Genomic DNA, 6,063 nt, shown 5'->3' on the forward strand with positions numbered 1-6,063 from the left:
TAAGCACCGACAGTGTGCCAGGCCCTATACTAACGTCAGTTATAGAGTCAAAGCAACGATCTTCATGTGTTTGCTCTGTAGTCAGGAAGTAACATTAACACATTACAAATAATTGCAGGACAGTACATAAGTAGTGGAATAGACAGACATGTACAAAGGCTGCAGTAGAACAAAGGAGGAATAATAAATTATGTTTAGAGGTTTGAAGGAAGGCTGGACATTTTTTTTTTTTTTTTTACCACAATCCAAAAGTTAAAGGGACTTTTTGTTCAGTTTTTACTTAGGTGCTTAATTCTGAATTCAAGATTGTACTACCAAGGTAATTATGTTTGTTTTCGGCTGGTTTCAGAATAAGAAACCTAGAGTAAGTGATCAGAACAATGCTTGTGGAGTCCACTCATTCTATTTGGGAGATTGTTTCCACGATGGAGAAAATGATTTGCTAACTCAAAGGTTGCAGGAGAAACTTTAAAGGCCATCTACTTCCATTGCATTTGGCTTTATGTAAACCCAATATATGTAGTTCCTTAGGGTAGAAGATTGAAGTAAACAATCAACTCAAGTACTCTGTATTAATATAAATTAGTATCTTGGAATGATGTGTTGCTCAGTTTTTTTTTTTTTTTTTTAGTACATTTCCACTTCTGAAAGCTTGATCATACCTTGTATCAACACAATTGAATTAGTTTAATACATATTTTTAAAAAATATGTATTCATTTACTTGGCTGTGCCGGGTTTAGCTGTGGCACGATGGATCTTTATTTGCAACATGCCAACTCTTAGTTGAGACATGTGCGATCTACTCCCCGACCAGGGATCGAACTCAGACCTCCTGTATTAGGAACATGGAGTCTTAGCCATTAGACCACCAGGGAAGTCCCACAATTGGATGAATGTAGATGATTAAAATGAAAACCTGGATTCAGAATAGCTGGGAAAACTATAAGCACTATTAACATATATAAATAAGAGTAAATTATATTGATTGCTAGAAATTAATTCCTAGACAAATAATATTTTAAGAAAACAAAATTATTCTAAAGTAAGGACTTTTTTTTGTTTTCTTCTGAAGAGCAAGCGTCTTTTAATTTCATGGCTGCAGTCACCATCCGTAGTGATGGAGCCCAAGAAAATAGAGTCTGTCACTGTTTCCACAGTTTCCCCACCTATTTGCCATGAAGTGATGGGACCAGATGCCATGATCTTAGTCTTTTCAATGTTGAGTTTTAAGCCAGACTTTTCACTCTCCTCTTTCACTCTCATCAAGAGGCTCTTTTTCAATTATGGTTTCCTCAGGGTATAAGCCCAGTCATGGGATTGTTGTGTCATATGGTAGTTTTATTCCTAGTTTTTTAAGGAATCTCCACACTGTTCTCCATAGTGGCTGTATCAATTTACATTCCCGTCAACAGTAGAAGAGGGTTCCCTTTTCTCCACACCCTCTCCAGCATTTATTGTTTGTAGACTTTTTGATGATGGCCATTCTGACCGGGTGAGATGACAACCTCATTGTTTTGATAGTTCTGATTCGCATTTCTCTAATAATGAGCGACGCTGAGCATCTTTTCATGTGTTTATTAGCCGTCTGTATGTCTTCATTAGAGAAATGCTTGTTTAGGTCTTCTGCCCACTTTCTGATTGGGTTGTTTGTTTTTCTAGCATTGAGCTGCATGAGCTGCTTGTATATTTTGGAGATTAATCCTTTGTCAGTTGTTTCATTTGCAATTATTTTTTCTGGTTCTGAGGGTTGTCTTTTCACCTTTGTAAAGTTTCCTTCACTGTGCAAAAGGTTTTAAGTTTAATTAGGTCCCATTTAAAAATTTTTTATTTTTATTGTCATTAATCTAGGAGGTGGGTCATAGAAGATCTTGCTGTGATTTCTGTCAAAGCGTGTTTTACCTATGTTTTCCTCTAAGAGGTTTATAGTTTCTGGTCCTACATTTAGGTCTTTAACACATTTTGAGTTTATTTGTATATATATGATGTTAGGAAGTGTTCTAATTTCATCCTTGTACAGTAGCTGTCCAGTTTTTCCCCCAGCACCACTTATTGAAGAGACTTTCTTTTCTCCATGGTATATTCTTCCTTCCTTTGTCAAAGATAAGGTGCCCATAGGTGCGTAGGGTTATCTCTGGGTGAAGAAAGGGCTTTTATGATATATGGGGATTTGGGTATTTGACAGAAGGTACTACAAATAAATGTGGCAGACCTTAAAAAATGCACTTAGGAGACCAGAGTGATTAGTGAGGCCCATTGAGACCCAGCAAACTGGAGTTTCCTGTTCAGACTGACACATCCACAGGTCGGGCCTCACCTGTGCACCTTCTCATTTTTGCCTGTGCTTGCTCTCTGTACCTCCATGCTTAAGAATGACATCCTTGCCTTGACAGCCCAAGTACCCAGAAGAGTAAGGAGAGAGATTAAAGAGGTAGGGTTATAGGGGTGTCTGTTGACTTGTTCTTAAATTTATAAGTGAGAGAAATAATAAAATGCACATACCTTATCAATTAATATTCACACAATTTTACATGGTTTTCTCATTGTTCTATTTGAAATTGGTATAAAAATTTCAAAAATTTGAAATTTAGTGTAAAATCTGGTTTACTTTAAAATTTACCTGCTACTAAAGTATATTTTTTCAATGAAAAATAAATAATTCTATTTGTTATTTAGAATAAAAATATATATTAAAAATAATGTCTAATTGACTGGCAATATGGAAAATAAAGCATGTATTTCATCTGTGGAACTAAAATAAGATCAGAAGAAAAAGTACATTCTTTATATTGTAGTAAAAACAATCAGATAACTTAAAGGAGGGGCCAACCATCTAGAGGATGGAAAGTCTTATATTTGACATCACTTGATAGGTGACTTAGGAATAAAGAATCCTGCCGATGCAGGAGACACAGGAATTGAGGGTTCAATCACTGTATCAGGAAGATCCCCTGAAGAAGGGAATGGCAGCCTGCTCTAGTATTCTTGCCTGGAAAATCCCATGGACGGAGGCGCCTGGCAGGCTACAGTCCATGGGGTTGTGAAGAGCTGGACATGACTTAGTGACTGAGTACGCATGATAGCTTCCTAAACAAAGTAGTTGTCTCCAGCCAAGCTGACTGTTGTGCAGAAGAGTGACCTTGAAGCAAGAACTGACACAGTTCTCGGTCGCACATTTCCTTTCTTACGGAATATTAAGCAACTGGAATGAGTTTGGGGCCCCTTGCTTTAGTATCTTTAGAGAGGACCTAGAGAAAAGAATCTGGAATATATTTGTCAGATTTGTACTTGATGCAAGTCAAGACTCCAAAGGATAGAAGTAAAGTTCAAGTTGTTTTACATACAGAGAAGTATGGTGCTTTTGTAATTTAAACACATAATTTGACTCAGCAAAAGAAAAGAAGGAAAAGACCAGGGGAAAGTCTGGTATAAGTTGAATATTAATGATACAATGTCATTATTTTAAAACGTCTGTCCCATGATGATTGTGGTTTTTGTTAATTCTGTATTTGTGAAAGGCCAATGTACTTTAAAAACTAAAAGGTAAAACTGAAGACTGCTGAAAAGTAACCCAAATGATATAAAAGAAAGAAAAAGGTCATATGTGAGTACATATTTAAGAAATCAGGATGGTTCAGTCCAGAAAATTAAAAAAATAACAAATGAGCTTAAAAATTACTTAAATAGATGCTTTTAAGTACAGGAAGGAATTTTTTAAGTAAGAGGAAGGTTGATTATTTTGTTTTTAAATTGAAATGGAAGGAAAAGTTCAGTAAAGGCAAAAAGACATTTTGATGACTATCAGATTGATAGCTATTAGAGGAGACAAGGAGAATAGTGAAATTACCATCCTGGAAATCTTGACTGAGATAATGAATGGTTGTTTTTCCTGAAAATTTGAGATATTTACTTACTTGAAAAATACTTGGCAGATGACTTGAATTGTCTTGTCTACCATTCCCGAGACTATAATTTGAAGTTTGCCAAAAACTCTGAAATAAATGATGTTTTAATTTAAATAAATGAAAGGCAGAGCTATGTAATGTTATTTTTGAGAGTCCTATGAGATGCATTAGAGAAACTTACATTTTATAATTAATTTCTTAATTGCCTGAAAATTTCTCTTTCTTTTATCTTTTTTTGGGGAGATACTCATCTCTCTGTGCAGTAGTCATACATCTTGCCTTAGGTTTATTCATTTAAGGAGAGGGAGGGTGCCCTGGGGACTGTTGGAGAATAATGGGCAGATGGGCTGATTTCTTGCTTATTAGTAAGCTGGGATGCTTTGACTTTAAACTTCTTCCTGAGGGAGAGGAGCCACTTAAAATGAGGTTTACTCAATCATGGAAATATAATTAAAAATAAAGATATTATTTCGTCTCCCCCACCCCTCACTTATTTCTAATTTTTGGTATTCTGGTTTGATTTGGTGACTTGTGTTATCACTGATGAATCCTTAAATGGACCAGTGGTTTGTTCTTTTGTTCTTTGGTTATCAGAGTAGGACAGATGTAACTGCAGGGTTCAGCGGGAGGTAGCCAGGAGAAGCCTCTCATTAAAGAAGAATTGGGAAATCCCATCTGAAAATCCTTCCTCCTATTATTTTGTAAATGTAGAACACATGATGAATAAAACAGTGAGATCCTTAATCTCAAATGGAAGGGTATGTGAGAACTGCAGTAAACCCTATGCTTTCTTCCTTCCTTGTCTTTTTTTTTTTTCTTCCCTTAAACAAAACCTTCATATTACTCAAGCATAGCAGGTTTTGAGGTAGTCCCATTCGATGTAATTACTGTGTGATCAAATTGAAGTGTAATCCCTCTATGAGCCCAATAGAGTACTTTAGAAATAAAGAGCTTCTCAAACCAAAGCATCCCAAATATCCATGGCAGAGATGTTAATGCCCTCACACATGAATCAAAGCATTATCTTGACTCTAATTAACAGTTCTATTTACTGTACTACCCTGGCTACACACAGTATTTGAAAAACATATGCAACTGTGGTTTGCGGGGGAGAAACACATGAGGAATGTTTTGAATCCATCTCTTGTTTTTTTCCTATAATTCCAGTTGGCTTCTATGTTTAGAAAACCCATTGTCCCATGGATTTGTCCCAGACCTGGGGCACAAACTGTATGGAAAGTCAAGGGCATGGGTTAAATATAAGCAGTGAAAGAGTGGAAATGTGAACTGGAGGACCTGTGTTGCAGCCTGTCTCTGCCACTGACTGGGGTTTGCTTTGGCTAGTACTTAACCTCTTTGAGCTACAAGTCTCCTCCCATGTAAAATGAGAGAACCGAGGAGAACCGCTTCATAGAGGGTTCTGGTGTTAGACCAAGGGCAATAATCTAGGTGAAGTCACCTTGTGAATGCCATGTGCTATGATACCAATTTGGTTTCTCACTGGGGAACTGAACTCTGTTTTCCCAGTGGGGCATAAGAGGGATTCCAGAGCAATGACAAATCAATCTTTCTTTCTCTGAGTCCTTTTCTTGCCAGTTATTCCTCATTCCTGCCTTTACACTTACTCATTTTTGATCATTTGTAAGTTTTAGTTTTTAGTTGAATTAAATTCAATTTACAATATTGTGTTAGTTTTAGGTGTAGTACAGCATAGTGGTTCAATATTCTTATAAACTCCCTTTAAATTTATTACAAAATCATGGCAATGTTTCCAAATGCTGCATAGTATATCCTTGCTGCTTACCTGTTTTATACATAGTAGTTTGTATCTCTTAATCCCCTACCCCGTCTTGTCTCCTCTCTCCTTCCCTCTCTCCAGTGGTATCCAAAAATTTGTTCTCTATATCTGTGAGTCTGTTTCTGTTTTATTTTTCAGATTCCACCTATAAGTGTTAACATACAGTATTTGCCTTTTAACTGTTTTCCCAAAGGGATTCACTGAGAGTATAGATTATTAATTTCCCAATCTGGTAATTTTGGTGTTGAGATTCTGGAAATAGATGGAGAGATGTTTGTGTGGTTCCCAGATCTTCCACTTAGCAATCAGGGAAGGCTGTAACATGTCTGTGAGGTGTTTTCAAAGGCAGCTGCTTCTGTTT

The sequence above is a fragment of the Bubalus kerabau genome, chromosome 7 (genome assembly GCF_029407905.1).
Source record: "Bubalus kerabau isolate K-KA32 ecotype Philippines breed swamp buffalo chromosome 7, PCC_UOA_SB_1v2, whole genome shotgun sequence".
Classification (NCBI taxonomy): domain Eukaryota; kingdom Metazoa; phylum Chordata; class Mammalia; order Artiodactyla; family Bovidae; genus Bubalus; species Bubalus kerabau.